The sequence below is a fragment of the Phoxinus phoxinus genome (assembly GCF_949152265.1).
Source record: "Phoxinus phoxinus genome assembly, chromosome: 21".
NCBI classification, from domain to species: Eukaryota; Metazoa; Chordata; class Actinopteri; order Cypriniformes; family Leuciscidae; genus Phoxinus; species Phoxinus phoxinus.
This window is the reverse complement of record NC_136896.1, coordinates 4,694,687-4,715,533: the sequence shown is the minus strand read 5'-3', so window position 1 is coordinate 4,715,533 and position 20,847 is coordinate 4,694,687. Positions and strand designations below refer to the sequence as shown.

Below are 20,847 nucleotides of genomic sequence, written 5' to 3'. Positions count from 1 at the left end.
GAAATGCAATTTGGATTTAAAAATTATTATTATTATCATGCTGATGTTTGTAATGTAACAGTTCTATAAAACAGGATGGGATTTTACAGTAAAATTAAAACACTAATCTCATCCAATTCATTGCTGATACTTACTCATGTTTGAGCTGTTGTTTTCCCTATAAAGAGATGTCACTTCCTGGATTATGATGTCATTTGTTCAAGGCAAGGGGATTGGGCAGCATGGGCCACTTCACCCCTGCTGGTAGATGTTGTAACTACACCAAACAACAAGAAAACAAAAAAAACATAATATAAAAAAAACAACATTACAATTAAAAGCTTGACTAAAAATATATGGCTTAAGACGTTTTATAAAACAATCAACAGAAGCAGCATTCCTAAAAAATGCAGGTAATGAGTTACATAACTTTATAAGCATTATAGGAAAAAGCCTATTTATAACAAGGCTGACACAGAGAGAGAGAGAGCCAGCAGAGCGGAGAGCGAGCGGGAATGGATGGAATAACCAAATCACAGATGTAATCTGGAGCCAACCCATGTATTGCTTTATAAGTTAAAATCAGAATTTTAAAATCAATACGTGATTGAACTGGAAGCCAATGCAGTTGCTGGAGCACGGGGGTATGTGATGGCATGGAGATTTAGAAGTCAAAACACGTGCGGCTGAGTTTTGCATATATTGCAACATCTTAATCGAACTTGCTGGTAAACCAATGTGATGAAGGCATGGATAAGCCTCTCTGCATCAGGCCTATAGAGAAAAGGTCTAATGAGACCAATGTCCCGAAGATGGAAGTAACATTTGTTATGTTTTTAAAATGAGAATTGAAAGTCAGCTGAGCATAAAAAAAATCACACAAATTACGCATCTGGCCAGAAGGGGACATTAGGAAATGGTCTACTGAAAGTTTAAAATCATTACACTTATTGACATTAGATGGAGTGCCAATTATTCAAATTTCAGTTCTGGAACAATTTAGCTTAAGACAGTTGATTTCTTGATTCCTTGACGCCTTGATTTCCAGCAATAAAGCAGATATTAATATTAATCTGGGTTTCGTCCGCATAACAATGATAGCTCAGGCCATACTTCTGAATAATCTGCCCAAGAGGCAGCATATAAACACTAAATAAAAAAAAGGACCCAAAACTGACCCCTGAGGGACACCCTGACACAAAGGCACATTCTGAGATCTGTTAGTAACCAGGTAAACAAGTTGGGAGCGATCTGAGAGGTAAGATCCAGTTCAACACAGTTCAAGACTGACCGGTCAACCTACAGTATGCAATCTGTCCAATATATGGTGTGTCATATGGTATCGAATGCAGCATTAAAATATAACAAAACCAAAATGACACGATCCCTAGAATCAGCTATAACAACGAGGTCATTCAAGACCCTGACTAGAGCAGTCTCTTTACTGTGTCCAGATCTAAACCCAGATTGAAAAGTTTCTAGTAGGCTATTCGTATAGAGATGTGTTTGGAGTTGGCCAACAACCACACACTCAAAGACTTTTGCCAGGAAAGGTACATTTGAAATAGGTCTATTATTGGACAGATCAGCAATATCACTCCCAGGCTTTTTAAGAACTGGCATAACTGCTGTCATTTTTAGAGCAGGAGAGACAACCCCTGTATTGAGTGAAGGATTGACAATAGCAGTGATGTGGGTGACAATAACTGGCAGACAGCTTTTCAAAACAGTAGTAGGAAGGGGATCAAGTATGCAAGTATTCATTGACAAAACAAGTTTGGAACAGTATTGAAACTTGAAAAATCAAGACCAGAAAGATTAGGAGGGTGCAACTCAAGTTCAGAAGCATCCTCATTATACTCAATCTGATGCTGATCAAACATTGATCTATGAACTGTTAGGCCAGCTTTTTTTGTATTTCTCCGCTCCAACTGCCTGCCTATAGACTTCATTTGGTGTAACTAAGATGAATACCAAGGAGAATATCTCTTTAAAGAAAAAAAAAATATTTGGAGGGGCAAACTCATCCAGAATAGATGTAAAAGCAGCATCATGTTGGTGGTCGATAGAGGGCGTAACCGGTAAGTCACCAATAGTATGACTAAGAAGGTCAAGATCAATATCACTGATTTTCCTAAGACAGAGCATGTTCTATTACAGTTTGTTTGTAGAGAGATCAAACAGATAATTAGGTCATTTTGACCACAACATAAAGGCAATTGTATACAAGCTTGTAAACCATTTAACTGACTGTCTCTATCTTAAAAGGACATGGTGGTAGAAAAAAAATATGAGATTGGAGGGAAACCAAAATATTTTAAAGGGGACATCATGAAAATCTGCATCTACCAACCTTAAAAAACGTGAAAAGTGACAACCCAGTAACTTTGTTTTGGTAAGACTGTCTTTGCAAGCATGTCAAAAAATAAGCGATCAGATTTTGCTCCCCTTCTGACGTAGAAAAGGGATCTTGTTATAATATTACCGCTGCTTAATCTGCACGTTTCCACCCACGGACCCGCCATTTGGTTTTCGCAAGCGACAACAGTGTAACAGGTTCTAACGCAATGGCAAAAGTTTGAGCAAAGCATGCACTGTTCTGTCGTTGCTGCACAGACGAGCACAGAACTCTATTTGACCAACAAATGTGACAGCTGTCTTATAAAGACCTCAGGGAAGTGTGTCAACTTGTGTAAAAGTTAAACATGACAGTACATGCAAGTCGATGAGATGAATCAATGTAACCCCACAACAACTACATGCATGTATCCACTAACCATTCAGAAACGTCCAGGTGCTTCTAAAAGTTGAACCTCTTCCTGAGTCTCTCCATAAGGCTGCACTCCACTACTAGCTATTTCTGAGATTTTGGATGAGTGAGATTCACGTATTTTGTTATTGCCGGAGTATCCGAAGCTCGTGTAAAAGATCGGCCTCTTCTGAATCTGAACGGAGGCGGAGCAGCAGCTCATTTGCATTTAAAGGAACACACACAAAAATGGTGCGTTTTTTGCTCACCCCCAAAAAGGGGAAAAATTTACAAGCTATAATAAATGATTTTGGGGGTATTTTGAAATTTTACAGACACATTCTGCTTGGGACACCATAGATTACATCTTGTGAAAAGGGGAATAATATGTCAGCTTTAATGCTTTTCCGTTCTCTTGCAAATGTTTTGCATTCCCCTGAAAAACACAAAATCACTGACATCATTTTTCCTCCCATCTCATTTTTTTTTAGCCCCATGTCCCATGCTCTCTCACACACACACACACACACGCGCACGCACGGACGCACGCACAAATATTAAGTAGCATAACGGTTTTAAACTGATAATAACGAGGATCATTTTTTATGTATCACAATATTAGTGCCTTTACTGTATGTTTGATCAAATAAATTCAGCCTTGGAGACTTATTTTTAAAAAACATAAAATAAAATAAAAAGAAACATTTGAATGGTAGCAATGTAGGGGATATAATCTTAGGGGAAGCCAGACTCTCCAAGCAGTGTTAAAGCAGTTGCCCAGCGGTGTGCATGCCGCTTTGTTTTTGATGCTTTATTCTGCAAATGTCACGCTGAAAAACATTTGGGCTCTGACCCATGAATCTTGATGCCCACCCGAGGATCCTTGTTTTCAGGTGTTCACCCAAGCAAAAAAATCTGACATAGGTCAATCTTGCTTATATAAAGCAGACATAGAGACGCAAAGACGTGTCCCCTTTACACCTACTGATGCTTGAGGTCAGTTTGATGTGATGTAAAACACACAAGTCAAATTAGTCAAATTCTTTAATCTTATTAGTATGATTTATAAAGGATCATGTGACACTGAAGACTGGAAAATGATGCTGAAAATTCAGCTTTGATTAAATTAATAAATAATATTTTTTAAATGCATTTAAATTGAAAACAGCTTTTAAATTGTAAAAAATAAAAAAAATAAAAAAAAAGAAGAAGAAGAAAAGTTTTAGAAAATGCTCACCAAAGTACATTATTTTATATAATTATTTTAAACTGACCAATAAAAATTTAACTGACTTAATTGTTGTACAAACCTATAGTACAACGAACGTCAAGCTGTGTCGGTTATCAGGGTGTTTTTGAAGGGTAAGGACATGTGCAATGCTCAGAGATGCTGATGACTGAAAAGGTAAAAATTACAGTGTTCTTACCATTTCTTTCCTGCAGCCAAATAGCCAATAATGTCCCTCTTAAGCACAGGCTGCCGGGACAAAAAGGCCTATTTGATTGTTCCCTGTCATGCTGGAACAACCGCAGCACAGCCTAGAAAGAGACATCATGTACCAAGTCACTCGTCCACACTTTTAAACTTTTAGTAAACTTGCATGAACTTTAGCTGGAGGATTCATTTTACTTGATGATTTTCTCGCAAGATCAGGTTTGGATGCAGGAATGAGTGTGGATAGAGGAATAGAATCCCACATGCAAGAAGAAAACAAGAGCTCAGTTCCCTCTTCGTTCCGGCTCATGGGTCAGTGACCAAGCTACTATGGAAATCTGTGTGACTATCTGTTTATACAACAGCATAGGGCCAGATCTACACACACAAAATATTTTTATGGCTTTCAAAGGGACGGTGCTATTCTTGTGAGAAATTCATACTGTCTGGTAGCCCGAATATTTTTTTATTATTCCTGGAACAGCAAGAAAGGCAAACATAAAAGCTTTATATAGATTCCCCCCATCTCTAAAACTCCATATTTACCATTTTAAGGATTTTCTCAGAAAATACGCCACCCACACAGTGGTTAAAGGGTTGGTTCACCCAAACATGAAAATTCTGTCATTACTCACCCTAATGTCGTTCCAAACCCGCAAGACTCTCGTTCATCTTCGGAACACAAATTAAGATTTTAGTCTTTAATTCACATATAAACATTCATCAACTCACACATCAGTTATGATGAACTTAGAACCAATGAGGTTCATTCTCAGGTTACGCATCACGTTTGAGCTTCAGCAAGAGCCAATGAGGTTCATTCTTGTGTTACGCAGCACGTTTGAGCTTCAGGAAGAGGTTTGTTCTCGCACATCAAGCAGGTTCGTTTGAGCTTCTGTTTATGTTTGCTGATCGATGTTCATATGTGAATAAAAGCCTAAATTAAATATTTTCCATCATATAAAGCGATCGAGTCTCTTCAGAAAACTTGGACTAAACCGCTCAATTCATATTAGCTTTACTAATACAAAAAATCTTATGGGTTTGGAACGGCATGAGGGTGAGGAAAAATTATGACATCATTTTTATTTTTGGATGAACTAGCCCTTTAAGGTGTCCGAAGAGGATCGGCATATGACAATGTATAACAAAATATAAATGTCCCTGTTTTTAAAGTCAACATGAAACACCCAAACACGTTTTAGAAAACAATATTTAGCATCATATGGGACATAATCCCCATGGATCAAGAGGAATGGGAGGGGTTGAAAAGTAACAGGCCAACAATGAAAGTTATTTCACATAATTTGTTTTATTAAGAATAACATGTACTAATGAATAATTGAGAATAAGATTAGGAACATGCATTAAGAAAGCAAAAATATTCCATTTTGATTTCATGTTGACTTTAAGAAGGTAATCATTCCCTGAGATTCACCAGAGTAAAAAGTGTGACACCTATAAATACATTCATGATGTCCTCTCAAGTCCTCCTGTCTCCAACTGTTTACGGTGAATCAAAATATACCAAACAAAATATGATTATAACAGTTATCCTTTCAAATCAAAGCAAATGCATCCTCTCAGCATGTGCCATCACCCTCAAATATTAATTTTCATATATTACATGTAAGCCAGGAAAGATATTAAACAAAGACTACCATCGAGGAAAAAAAAAACCTGTTTAGACTTTAAAATCATGTCTGATGGAGAGAGAGAGAGAGAGAGAGAGAGAGAGAGAGAGAGAGAGAGAGAGAGAGAGAGAGAGAGAGAGAGAGAGAGAGAGAGAGAGAGAAAAGCATGAACCCATGCTGAAGATTCAGAAATGTTGTCTGCCTCTCCCTGTCTGAAATGAAACTCGTCTGAAAGGCAGTGAATTCTGTGTCCCACAGCTTCCCATGGCCGGTTTTCCTTTCAAAGTGTCATATCACACAGGTCCATATATAATAAGTTATCAAGGACTATTCTCCAAAGGATTTTTTATTATTTTTTATTTAGTCTTACACTAATGGCGCTTTTCCATTACCAGTACCAGCTCAACTCAACTCGGCTCGCTTTTCTATTGCAGATAGTACCTCCACAATAGTACCTGGATCACGCAATCTCTGGCCAAACTATTTAAAAATGTCGGGGTTATTCAGGATAACTCCGTCTGGCGCGTGCAATGATGACGCAGTGAATAGTGACAATTCGCTCTGACCAATCAGCAGTCTGCCGTGTTTAATGTCACCTCGCCGGAGGTGATACGAAAAAAGGTACCTGGAAGCAGGTACCGGTACAACTTTTACACAGTGGAAAACCAAACAAAGGCGAGTCGAGTCGAGTCGAGGCGAGGCGAACTGGTACTGTGTAGTGGAAAAGCGCCATAACATTTTCTACCAAGCTGCAAAAAAAAAAAAAAGTATTTCAATTCAAAATATACAGGAAAAACTTCAAGATACGCATGCTTTAATGAGCGTATGAGTTGGATGTCATTACTAGTGTTCATACACTGCCGTTCAAAAGTTTGAGGACAGTATTATTTTTTAGAAACTAACACCGATCAAATTTGACACTTAAAACAGCATATGTTACAAATGATTTATATTTAATATTTATATTATAAACCTGTGCTAAAAGTAATTCTACATCTAAGAGACTTATTTTAGTGACACATTGGAAATGAGAATGATGGTCTAAATCGAGATGCCTACATTGAATGGTGTTTAGCCCACAGTTAGGATCTTTATTTACTAAAAATAAAGAATACAGTTGTTTAAAGTTGACGTGTGTCTTTTTTCAATGTAAAAATACTTTAATTTACAGCTGTAAGTATACTCTCTGAAGGTCAATTCTCCAAGAAAGTGTAACACAGTGCTTTCAAAACATTGTTCTGTTTGTTTGAGCATCTCGAACTGCAATGGTTTGAGTTTGGGTCAAGGATATACTGTCCGATTAACAGCAGATGGGGGAAATTATTTTGCCGCTAATGGTGCACACTGCACACACAATTAGGTACATGTTCACAAGAGTGCATATAGCCTATATTAAATGTACTGGGGTTATACACAATCTATTAGTGGTTGTTTCAGTAATAAAAGACTACCTTTAAAATTATTCTTCAATGTTTTTAATTTCCCTGCTCATTAGTTGCTCTTTGTGTGTAAAATATCCTTCTCCGAATTGCTTCAGGCACAAACTGTATAGGCCTACTCTATGAAATATATACATATTATCTCTGGAGATAGAGTAAGTACATTAATGGATTTTGTGAGGGCTCTTTTCCACACGTAACTGAGCAGCTAAATTAGTATGAATTCTAAAACTCCCTCTCACTCCGTCTTTCACGCACACACATGCATCTGAAGTGTGACTAAAAACTGAAAAAGGGCGAAACAGAAAAAAAATATTACAAGTAAACATAAAATTATCTTGTCAAACAGGTGCTGAGAGCTTAAGGAATCTAAACTCTTGCTCACATTATGACTAATACAGACCTTCATTACCATTCAGATATACTTCCATCTGGAGTGAAAAAAAACAACAAATAAAATCACACAAACAGTAAAAATTCAGTCAATTTAGTTAAGGGTCCAATTCTCACTATTAACTACGACTTTTGCCTTAATAAACTCCTAATTACTGCTTATTAAAAGTTAGTAAGGTAGTTGTTAAGATTAGGTATTGTTTAGGATTAATGGATGTAGAATATTGTCATGCATAAGCATTAATATGTGCTATATAAGTAATAAAGCCAATATCATAGTAAATATGCATGCTAATAAGCAACTAGTTAATAATGAGAATTAGATCCTAACCTAAAGTGTTACCGAAAATTTAAATTAATATTAGATCTTACGCCTTGTATCGGAACTTCGTGAGCTGCCAGGTAGGCTGCATTAAGGAATCATACAGAAGTTGTGCTCACAATGTGAAGGCAGAAAGGGACATTATGCTATCTACAGTATGAAGATGCCTATGAGGTAGCACTGATACTGTCTCCTTCACAGAGAAGGAACACCATAATGCATTGCAATGGGGATCATCATAATGAAAAAAAAAAAGAAAATACATGTTTTACCAAATGTTTTTTAGCTTAGCAACATGCTATCAGTAAACGCTTCTGAAACCAATTTCAAGTACAATCTAAAATAAGTCCATAAAAATTGTGCACAATGTCACTGTGTCAATATGAAGGAAATTCACTTTAATAAAATTTGTAATTTTTGTATGCCAACTTTAGACGGTCTACTAACAACTATGAATAACTTTGCAACTATTTACCATTAATTTGGAACAGCATGTCAACTAACAACTAACTCTCTTTAGAACTGGTTAGTAGGATAAATTGTAGTTACTTATAGTCAGTAGAATGTCTGTTGGGGAGCATCAACATACAGTAAAGTGTTAGCAGATATTAAGCAGACAGTCTAATAATACTCTAAGGACATGAAGTTGCAAAGTTACTTATAGTTAGTAGAATGTCTAATGTGGACAATAGAAATGAAGTGTTTCCGAAGGAATTTTCCGTATCGATTTTAAAGTATACATTGCATTGTGTTGTATTTCAGGGTTAAAGGAAATGTCCATAAACTTGGATAATGTCCTGGCATAAAATACCAGTTCCTTTGCTGTTGGCATCGGCCATTACATATTTAAAACAGTAATATCATATACTAAACCTAAACTAATCTTGACAAACTACTGTATATATAATTTGAAAGCGTACAATCTCTAGTTTACCAATATTTACCATAATTTATCAATTTGCAACAATAATATTTTCATACTCCTGAGGCGTGTTCAGACCTTTATTTTGAAATAGTGATGAACATGAAAAATCATGAAAGAATGGTAGAAACCTCAGTTTGTTTTAATGCCAAGAGTTCAAAATATAGCATCCATTCAATTATTTTTTAAAAAAAGGTCTGAAAATGTTTTGAATATAAAGAAAGAAATTATAGATTCACCATTTGTGATGTGGTAGTGAGCTATAATGCACATACGTGTTCTTTTGTGTTTCTTAGAGGTTGAATTCATTTCTGTTCTGCCAAACTTCCAATACTACTTCTGAATAGGATGTCTACTTCAGAAATAATGGTTCAGATCACTCAAAAAACATATGGAAATGGAGGCGCCCTTATATGGGCAGTAATGAAACTAGTGGAAAAGTGTGGTAGTGCGCCCAAACAAAATCTCACTGAAAGCTTCTTTTATTGAGATATCAACCTAAAATTTGAAACACAACTTGTTCAGATTTTTTTTGTTGTTGCATTTTTAGAGTCACTTTGTCCTACCTCACAGAACACAACAAAGCATTGTCATGATATCCGGTTAGCCTCACTGGAGAGCGGTGGAGACAGATCATCTCAGCCCAGATGAGTGTGGTTGGCCAAGTTTTGTCCTCTGTAATGGTGGTCTCTGTGCAGGGGAACTCTCAGGGAAACAGTGTCTCTGAAAGAAAGATTAGCAGAATGGAACAAGAATGAGTGTTGTAGAAACGGCTCCACCGGGAGCTACACGTCTCAGTGCTTCAGAGCTTCATTTTGTCCGATGCTCATGTAATCATTTCAGCTTTATGTTGGCTACAAATCTGTAGTGAAATGTTGTCATATCGCAATAAAACCCAGTAAATAAAATGGTTGAAAATTCTGAAATAATTCACTGACAGTCCATTGGAGACAAAAGACTTCCTTTTTATTTTCAAAGGCAAAAATTACCTAAACATTCAAGGACAGCAGTTAATCAAGTCTAAAAGTGCGATACCAAGTCAACTTTGTGTTTACGCAAAATGAAAGATGTTAGCATTGCTTTTCATATCCAAAAGCAAACATATTATAATTAAAACGTGTTTTAACAGAACATGCATTTACATTTCTTTCAGAGAAAGAAGCCAAAAAGATTCTATAGGCCTACATGCAAAACTAGTTGAGCTTTTTAAATATTTAAATAAATACATTTTAATTAATAATAAATGAGAGATTTAGTATCTCTTTAAATTGTTAATCAAGTCTCAAAACCTGGCCTCTGTAAACAGCAGGTTTGAGCCAAGAATGTAAATGCTGGAGGATTTAAATATGCATGAAATTTTAATGAATTTACCAGAGTAAATAAATAAAAATAAAAACATCAAACATTCTCTCAAACCCATTGAGACGTTTTCTTTTCAAGTCCAGTGTTTACTTTCCAGGCCAGGATTCACCTTTATACTGCTGTGAACGGCAAGTTTGAGTTTAACAAAGAAATACATGACCCTATTTACTTTATTAATACATAATCCTGGTCTTATTATTATGAAGAAAAAAAAAATGTTCGTCTTCATAATATTGTATTGAAATATAATGACCTTCTCCTCCTCTAAAACTGCTTTGTTTTTTTGTTTCATGCCCAATAAAGCAGCGTTTCCATCCCAAGTGTTCAAGAGAACAAAATCGTCACTCCCTAGGAACTTCGCGCAAAATATCTGCAATAAAATGGAAGTTGCTGCCATCAGTGGAAGCCACTGTGGCTCTTTTTTCAAACATCAGAAATGATTTGTGTCTCAGAGCATGCAGACGAAATGGAATAAACTCTGTCATGTTATCTTGTGTTTGGAAGCTGGTTTGGGAACACAATCATGTGAGACGCCCCTGGGAGGGAATTATACCTAACCATTTTAATGACAGACTTTGGCTCAGGCATTTCAAAATGATCAAACCAACATTTAAAGCAGGGCTATGCAGTTTCGGGAATTTCTTCGCTGTATTCTCGCTTTTTGCTCGCAGGTTTCTCTATAGAGCTCCCCCTACAGCTTCGGAATAGATATTTGACAACACTGTCGAAAAACTCGTTGTTGACTCTCAGATACCAGAGGCTAGGAGATCAACGACATCAAAAGCAGACGGTCATTCATTCGGGTTCGAACAGCGTGAGGGAGCGCAATAATGACAGAATTTTAGCAGATTTTTTTTGCTGTAAAGCAATTCGTTACATCGCGAGACCTGATGTCACGCGATACTTCCTGACGCGGCGGCCGGCGGCTCAAAGTTGCAAGGGTGGTTTTTCTGCTCACAGGCACCAGGGGGGTGCGAGACGACCACCATTCATTTACATTACATTTACATTTATTCATTTAGCAGACGCTTTTATCCAAAGCGACTTACAAATGAGAAACAATAGAAGCAATTAAACTAGCAGTAGGACAACAGCATGTAAGTGCTATTCAACCCGAAAAAAAATAATATAACCATTCCAATGACTCCGAAGCTGTTCAGTTAAGGTAAAAAAACTGCATAGTTCACCTTTAAGATGCTGTGCAATGAAACTGGTCCACTGGTTTGTTCAGATATCCAATCACATCCACTGCTGATGCAAAGTCACGCAAGTTTTTTTTTGTTGCACATTGAGGGATTTATTCGGCAAATTACCTGCAAAATTCAATTAAGAATTCTATAGATTTTTTCTGCCTTGAGTTTACAAGGTTTCCAGTGTTTCTTTTGCAACCTCTTCCGTTGACAGAAATATCTAATATGGTGAATCATTTATTGGATAATATTATGAATTATTTGCAATATGGGTTAAGACGTAATAAGATACAATCTAAAAACTTTTTGGCTAATCCCTCTCAAAAACTTTGATACAGTTCTGGAGTACTTTATAAATATTTAAGCTTTTTTTCCCCCAATTGCTTCCTTTCCTGCTCTGCAAAAAACCTTTCTGCTATCAATTTTTATGTAGAGTTTTGGGACAAAATGCAATTAGAAGGCAAGATTACAAAACTGTTGACGTTTGGCTTTCGCAAAAGTTCCTGCATTAGTGCTGATCCGGTGAAAAGTACAAATATATTTAGGATCGTGGAGAAACACTTTGCTCTCGCTTGTTTTTCTCTTTGAGTCACCAGATCTCCAGAGGAAGGCAAAAGAAAAACCTCAAGTTTCTAGAAAGCACTGATGTACCATCTTTCCTAGCGTATTCGTCAAGCTAAATGTGGACCTATACCTGACTTTTGAATTAGATGTGCTGTAATTTTGACTTGCTTGGTGTAGAAAATGAACCAATACAACTTGATGCTCTTTGCATCTGACGACATTTGTCATATTTTTAAACATCTCTGAACAGAGAACAAACCAGTCTCTTTGTATAGAAGTTAGTTTCTGCCATTGATTATATATAAAAAAAAAATTACTCGTACTCTGACCCGGTCACCTTGCCATAACAATTTGGTTCTTGTAGAAATAAAGTCATTGTGAGATAAAAAGTAGCAATTACCTTTTTTAGTATTAAAAAAATAAGTTTGGAATAACTTTATAATGTTTTCTTGTTTAATCCACGATGGTTCTGGGTAATTTTTTTCTTTGTCTTCTTTACAGTATGTGTATTATGTTTTTAAGTGTTATAAATAGTATGTGTATATTATTCCAACTTTGGAGACCCAAAGACAAATTTCCAAGAGAATTCAAATGAAAGAGAGTGATTGCCAGTCTTTCTGCCTCAGTGATTTATTAAACTGACCTATCGCATGTCTGTTCCTCGTACGGTTGTTTTGCAGGCTTCTTCGTGATGGGAATATATTCCACACTGAGTTCTGCAGAGACAAACAAATAATTTTAGTCATCCTAGATAAACTATTTGTACATTTTCCATGTAAAAGTTGAAGGTTTTCTTGAGTACCGTAGTTTTATTTACTCACATGTGTCATATTTCTGCCTAAACCCTCTGGAATGTCTTGCTTCATACAGTTCCACAGTGAAGTAAAGTTATCTCATCCACTTAATTATGAACATAAGTGTGAACATCAGCCCACTGCTGATCATATTCCTTTTCTTGACAATATGACATCATCGATTTAATGGTCTGTAAGAGAAATCTAATGAACAGTGCCAAACAGCGATCCCAGTTTTCCCATTATTAAATCCTCCATTGATAACCATGTGGACAGAATCCCTATTACTGTGATGATAAGCTTAGTTAAAAACTATAATGAAAAATGTAATAAGGGAAATGGCCTTTGGACTTAAGAGCTGCAACTGAGCACTTTGACTTAAAGAGTCTATTAGATCACAGACCGACGAGACCGTTATTCATCTCGTTGTACCAGCAGTTAGCCATGTACACGCAAAGCCATTCCTCAAATACTACAAGCACTTTTATGTCCAAAACGTTGATTTTTATAAAAACTAACAGCTTTCTTGTTTTATCTTGGAACTTTTTTTTTTTAAATGCCTGCATTTATTTTTTAAACTTTAAGACTTTTATAATTTATTTAAGTATATGTTTTACTGCTGTCCCCGACTTTAAATTTTAAATATGAAAAAATTTAATATTACATTTTAAAATTATGATTGCCTATGTGAACATCACTTTGTGTGTGTGTTATGTATATACAGGTGAAAATCAAACAATTAGAATATCGTGCTAAAGTTCATTTATTTCAATAATTCAAATTAAAAGGTGAAACTAATATATTATATAGACTCATTACATGCAAAGTGAGATATTTCAAGCCTTTATTTGTTATAATTTTGATGATTATGGCTTACAGCTATGAAAACCTTGGGGGAAATTATAACAAATAAAGGCTTGTAATATCTCACTTTGCATGTAATGAGTCTATATAATATATTAGTTTCACATTTTAATTTTAATTATTGAAATAAATGAACTTTGCACATTTTTTGAGTTTCCAATTATGCTGTAATTTTGTCACATGTGAAAATATTATTTAATTGTGTGTATTAAATGCAAAAAAAATGTTTCCACACAAAATTAAGAACAGAATACATTTGAGGCAGTTCTGAAACACTCCATATGCATTTTGGCACATTTCATTTGAATAACCTGAGACATTATATGGCTTTACAACAGTGCAAGACAAGTTACAAACTCCTCTAGTCTTCTGGAGACAGTCTATGCTGTATATGAGTCAATTAGTTGTCCCTAGCATCCAAGAAAGCATTGTGCTCCCGTATTCCAATGTCAAAAGAAAAATCTATGGTTATGTCTTATCTCCATACTGCAGCACTGCTCTCTTCCTATAAGCGAAGTGTTATTGTAAGACAGCTTAGAGTCAAAAAACGAAACCATTACTACACTGAGCCTGTTAAACTCAATGGGATTTATGATGGCATGTGCCTTTCAGTGGAAACCAATAGAATACAAATAACATGCATCACATTGAATACAGTAGCTCTCAAAACCAAGTGAGCTTCCGATTTACGTACCACTGAAGTCTTTATAAGCTGACTGTAAAAAATACCTAGTCCATATCCTGAGGAAGCACTGCATGTATCATTCATTGAGAAGGTCTCCACACACACTTTAATATAAATAAATAATAATAATAATTTTGTTTTTTTTATTTTGCTAGATCACAGGGTGGAGGGAAAAAATATAGCTGACTCCATAAAACAAACAAGCAAGCGGTAAATGGTAATCCCACGACTAGTACTCACCTACCAACATCCGTTGTTCAGCAAATCCTGCAATCGTCACAGTGTGATCAATATTCATGACCAAAGTCGTGCCTGGCACAGCTTGAGTGCTGAGCTGCTTGACAAAGTAAACTTCCTGTGGTGAGAAGACAACCTTCTCTGACAAAACAAGAAAGAACTTTTATATTCAGATGTTGTTGGGGTTTTTTTTAGCTTTAAAATGGGAAATATGTGTTGTAAATATGTGTGATGAGAGGCTGTCAAGGTTTATAATTTGTCCCACCCTTTTTTGTTATATTGATAGTTCCTACACACCTGCTGAAAATGATTAATAAATACAGTTAAATAAAATTAAAATAACAATATTTTGCCCAGTGTAGTTTATTGACACTACCATTCAAAACTTTGGGGTCAGTTTTTTTTATATATATAAAAATTAATATGTTTAATCAGCATTAAACTGATGAAAAGTGGCAATTAAGAACTTTATAATAATACAAATTACTTCTATTTCAAATATATGCTGTTCTTTTGAACTTTCTATTATATTTAAAGAGGTAGGAAAAGTCCTGTAATATATTTACATAGTTTCCGCAAAATATTAACCAGCATGCTTTGATCATTGATAATCAGAAATGTTTATTGAGCAGCAAATCCTCATATTAGAATGATTTCTGAAGGATCATGTGACACTGGAGTAATGATGCTGAAATTTTTTGAATTCAGCTTTGCATCACAGGAATAAATTATATAAATGTATTAAAATAAATAATGGTTATTTTAGATTGTAATACAATTTCAGAATATTACCGTTTTTACTGTATTTTTGATAAAATAAATGCAACACTGAGGAACATAAGCGACTTCTTTCAAAAACAATAAAACTTTTGAAAACAAGTCCACTTATTTCTATTCCAAATCAGCCATGATGTTTAAATAGACATAAAGAAGTAGACATCAAGACTGTTCGCTTGGTTCTAGAACATAGTGAGCGCCCAATTATTATTATTATCCTGAAATCTCTCGCTGTAAAGTAACATTGATAACAAGCCCCTCAAATAATGCGAGCACCAGAAACAGCAGGAGAAGCAGCGGGGGTCCTCAGAGATGCCACAGCTCCTACTTGAAGCATACGCAGTGATTAAATCCTAATAATGATTTATGAATAAAAATCTAAAAAGGCCGAGGGCTGAAACAAAATAATGCAAAAACCGTCAGAGGGCACTGGAAAAATTATCTACGCAGAGCCAAAGGGACCGCTCGTGATTCGATTTCATTGTGTATGAAAATTATTTTCTCAATTCCTTTTCAACTCCTCCTTTCTTTAAAAAGCCACATTTTTTATTCACTTTTCACCTGTAATAAGTCACAATGTCAACAATGGCTTTGCGCTCCTTTCATACACTGCAAATATGATTCAAGCAAGGTTCACACTCTTGGATTTAGTAGCTGCTGAACTTCAAATGAGGATACAAAGTCAGGACACAAGTTCTCAAGGTTTCGCTGAGGTAGAGCAGAATAACATGAAGTGGTAAAAGAAGCAGAGCTCAGCTCACTCTTTCAAAGCTCATGCCATGCCGTCTCAAATATGTGCTGCTAATTTGAATGCAGATCTGTAGTCGGTTCTGAGAAGGAGAATGACAGCACCATAATTAAACATCTTTACAGCGAGTCCTGCAGGTCGCCCTGTCTGTCACGATTACTTTGATTGGGAAATTTGCTAAGAATGAATCATGCCCAACGCTATAAATTTGCATGAGCTGTCCGTGTACAGTTTTAGCACCGGATTCACATAAAGAGATAGTTGGAAGAAAAAATTCTGTCATCATTTAAAGCCCGTCTACAACAAGGACAATGACTATAACGATATCGTTTTAAAAATCGCTCTAAATTTAAAAGAATAGCAGAGTCCACACCTCAGGTTTAATGATAACTGCACAGACGAACAATATTCACCTGAGTGTGAGCGTTCAAGAAGGGAAACTGCTAATAAATCCACGATTAATGAGTTCTGCTAATCAACACATTCAATACCTGACATATCTAGGACATCTTCTCTCTCGCACGGGAAACACTGTCTGGACAGAAAAGGCTCAATCAGATTGATAGGATTTTTCGCTTGCACTCCTTCACTCCTCCTTCACAGCAATCCTAAGATCTTGACTCTGCATTCTGAACAACACGCTCCTTTGAAGCATTTTTGCCTCTCCATGGTCCATCGCACCCGTAGCCCTGTCGTCCACCCACCTTCCCCGCTGGGAGCGCGGAAGTTCAAGGAGAAGACGTTTCAAAAAGACTTCTACAGGAAGTGCATGGGAGCAGAACATTAATTGATTTGTTAGTAGCTAAACATTCTTTCCAGGCCTACTGTGAAAATCCCCAGCTCTCACGTTGACATCACTGTGCTCTCCATCACTCTTCTCTAGCCGGCCCCTAACGTCTTATACAAGGCGTACAGGAATCTCAAGTGTGGAGGGGACACGGACTCTCATCTGGAAAGCTTTGAATTCTCAGTAGGTGTCTGCACCTCAAAGATGTGTGGTGAAATCCCACTGGGAATGGGAGAGCACGATCTATGCTTATTTTCTATTCATTGACATGCTGCTGTACTGCCACAGCGTGCACCCTCATGATCATGGCGTGCACTGGAAAAACAAGATGAGGTAAAGCTCTCAGGAAATGCACTAAAATTGCCCGACTCATGCAGATAGGAAAATACATTTAACAGCAAATATCAGCCTCGAAATTCATTGGGCCATCGATCAGGCACAAATTACAATTCTGTCATTATTTACTCATGCTGATCCAAACCCATATGTTTTTTCTTTCTTCTGTGGAATATGATATTTTTAAAAATAATTTTCATGCTGCTGATATCTATACAACAGATAAAAATAATTGCATTATAAAAGACAAAATGTAAAAGTCTGGGTTGGCAAGATATTTAAAGCTTCTTAAGTTCATCAAAGCTGCATTTACATGTACAAAAATACAGTAAAAACAGTAATATATTATTATTACAATTTAAAACAAGCTGTTTTCAGCAGCCATGACTCCATTTAAATGGACCAGGTCTTTGCGCCATTCAGAAATGAATTGAGAATTACTTATATTCAACTTTTGTTGAATTGAACTTGAATTTAATTTCAATTGACATTCAAATTTGAATGTAAGGAGGCGGAAATAAAATGCAAAGAAAATGTATAACTGTAATCTGATACTAGAAAAGGAACATTTTGTCAAGAAAATCTTTAAATGTTGGAATGACCAGTCTTGTTCGAAAGTTTTGAAAAAAGATGTATAGGCCTTACAGACAGATATAATGATGATAGATAGACAGAACGATAGATAGAAGGATAGAACGGTGGATGGATGGATTCTTTTAGTAGTAGTAGGACTACCCTGCTGCTAATTACATACAGATTAAAACATTTAAATGTTCAAACAGAGAAATGAACACATTGAGAAACAAACACACCCCGGGCAGGGAAAGCCTTGCGCACGAGGCACCGTCTCACTGTTTTCACACCAACAGTACGCTTCCAATATATGACTTTCACACCAGCTTATTAGAAGCACCAGAGAAGCAAAATGTTTTCAAATAGTTATGTTCTCTGTTTTTATTAATAGTAGTCTGTCTCACTAAGTTCCTTGTACGTCTTTTTGTTTACCGTTATACATCCTCCAATCTCCTGAAATCTACTCACTGCACATTCTGTCTAACTATTCCCTTTAGCTACGCCATTTCATATTGTACCATATTACACAGCTAAATTTACCTCCCATTTTCACTATATCACCAAACATTAATGCAGTTATTAAGATTGATGTGTGCTATTGTCCAACTATGTTTTTGTTTTTCATTTAAAGGGACAGTTCACCCATTAGCTAGCCCATGATTAAGTCATCCTAGGTGTATATGACATTCTTCTTTCAGACGAATTGATTGATTAATTGATTTTATTTGACCACTTAAATATAAAAATATGAAACAGTAGGTCTACTCTGTGTCATACATTAAAAATACATAAATAGTCAGGGATGACACAATAACGCCCGTAGACTTAGAATACAACCGGAGTTATATATAAAAAAAATGTCCTGGCTCTTCCAAGCTTTATAATGGCAGTAAATGTTTCTGTTTTGAAGTTCATAAAAGTGCATCCATCCATTATAAAATCCCTCCACACGGCTCTGGGGGGTTAATAAAGGCCTTCTGAAGTGAAGCGCTGCGTTTGTGTAAGACTTATGCGAGTAATGCGACATACTACTGATATTTACGCTACGCCATGACGCACTACGCTACTTCTGACGTCGCTTTAGGCGCAAGTAGTATGTATGTAGTATGCAAGTATGTTCGTGTGGCCAGAAGCTAGAATTTTACTCTGTAACGTTTTAAATATGGACATTTTTCTTACACGAACGCATCGCTTCACTTCAGAAGGCCTTTATTAACCCCCGGGAGCCGTGTGGAGCACTTTTATCATGGATGGATGCACTTTTATGCACTTCAGTTCAAAACTTATAAAGCTTGGAAGAGCCAGGACATTTTTTTATATAACTCTGATTGTATTCTTCTGAAGAAATGTCATATACTGTACACCTAGGGTGAATTGAGGGGCTAATTTTTGGGTGAACTATCCCTTTAATGCCAAAGTGCCTTCAACAGAATCAGATTTAAACCAGGGGACCCTCTATATAAGAACATTTGTTCCAAAATAATTATTATGGTACATAAGTTTTTCAGAGCACAGTACACTTTTACGTTAGTTGAAATCTCCTTGATGTGTGTACAGTGCACCTAGCACATCTTATACATTATGAAGACGGGTCACTCTTGAAAGCGAGGTACATTAGTTTGCTTTTAGCTCAATGATGTTGTCTGAGAGATTTCTGTAGACTAGAAATCAAGTGGATTTATTTGCATTAGAACAAGGAAGGAGAATGTAGCTTTGAAGACTGCGTGAGCGTCGTAAAAGTTTCAAGGACTTACATAGGACTTTCTTTCATGTTAGAAAGATTGTGAAGTCTGATTACATGAGACAAGGTCTCTTGCTTAAAGATCTTTATAAGTTGTGGGAAAATACAGTCAAGACGGGCCAACATCATCAGACACAAATAATCAGAGAATATTGTTGTTTTTGTCCTACCTTTATGAACAGCAGTAAATAGGAGATTCAGTCGAGGCACAAACATGGAGTTTGCAGATGTTTGTTGTAAGACATTTTTTTTGTGGTGGGTCATTATGATATCGGACTTTCTTTATGGACTGTAAAATACATGTAATAGGTTAATATTCCGCTTCAAATTAAACTAAAAACATGTAAATATTACATAAACAGGCTTATAAAGGGAGGAGAAAACTATTATTTTATCTTTTGTTGTTGACTTCAAAAACGACGACCATGCATTCAATCAAACAATGTTTGGAGCAATTTCGCTCTTTTACTTGGTAAATTGGACATGGACAGCTTGCTAAAATCATGAATAAAACTCAAGCTGATAAAGATGATATAGATTACACGATAGGCTTACCTGTGCTGTGTGCAAACTGGGTGATGAAGCAAAACCAGTAGCGTCTCTTGTGGAGTGAAGAGTCTAATGGAAAACATGTCTCTACTGCTCTCTTCAGGTCAGCAGTGGTATTACAGTGACTTTGCAGCACAGTCTCTGGCGCCATACCGTGGACAAAAATGAAACAGAGAGAATATTATTCAAAGAACATAGAGAAAACAAAGCTCTATTTTATTTGCTCTTTTTCTCCAGTGGATTTCTCCACTTCCAATTTGATTCCTGCTAAACGGTTGCTTTAACACTAGAGAAAAATCCATCTCTCATCTGGAAAGCAATTCCAGCATCATCCAGAGACAAAAATAAAAGCAGGGAGATGATTGAAATGTAAAGAGGAGAGTTTCCACTGGGGTTACTCTGTATTTTGGGGGCCACCGATGAAACAAATTACAAAAGGCCTGGAGTTGAAAGCAGGAGGTTTTTAAATAAAACCTTGATTATCAGCATTAAACAAACAGATCTTACTGTAAATATAAAAAGATAATGTAAAACTGTCAGGGTTACTGTAGGCTATATTACACCATCACATACACAGCTACTTAGCAACATAAATAAATAGGGCCTGATATACATAAAAGTTTTTTAAGAGCAGTTTTATTTTAAAGAGCAGTAAATCAGATGCCAAATATACATAACACACACACACACAAACACATTTAAACTAATAACTCTAGGCTATATAATTAAGTTATTTTTTAATTGCTCTGTTATTTGCAATGCTTCAT

The 20,847-nt window shown here is 36.1% G+C and overlaps 1 long non-coding RNA gene across 2 annotated transcripts; it reads right to left on the bottom strand.

The window, feature by feature from the left end:
• Nucleotides 1–134: 134 nt before the first annotated feature.
• Nucleotides 135–20,166, bottom strand: LOC306989464. 2 transcript variants are annotated; one of them, XR_013795637.1, is made up of 6 exons: nucleotides 14,573–14,703; nucleotides 12,811–12,974; nucleotides 12,633–12,705; nucleotides 9,440–9,596; nucleotides 4,156–4,267; nucleotides 135–256 (listed from the first exon to the last, which is right to left on the bottom strand). It is a non-coding gene; the product is annotated as an uncharacterized lncRNA (long non-coding RNA). The 2 variants fall into 2 exon arrangements; XR_013795636.1 differs by lacking the exons at nucleotides 12,633–12,705; nucleotides 12,811–12,974; nucleotides 14,573–14,703 and adding exons at nucleotides 19,702–19,820; nucleotides 20,087–20,166.
• Nucleotides 20,167–20,847: the final 681 nt, after the last annotated feature.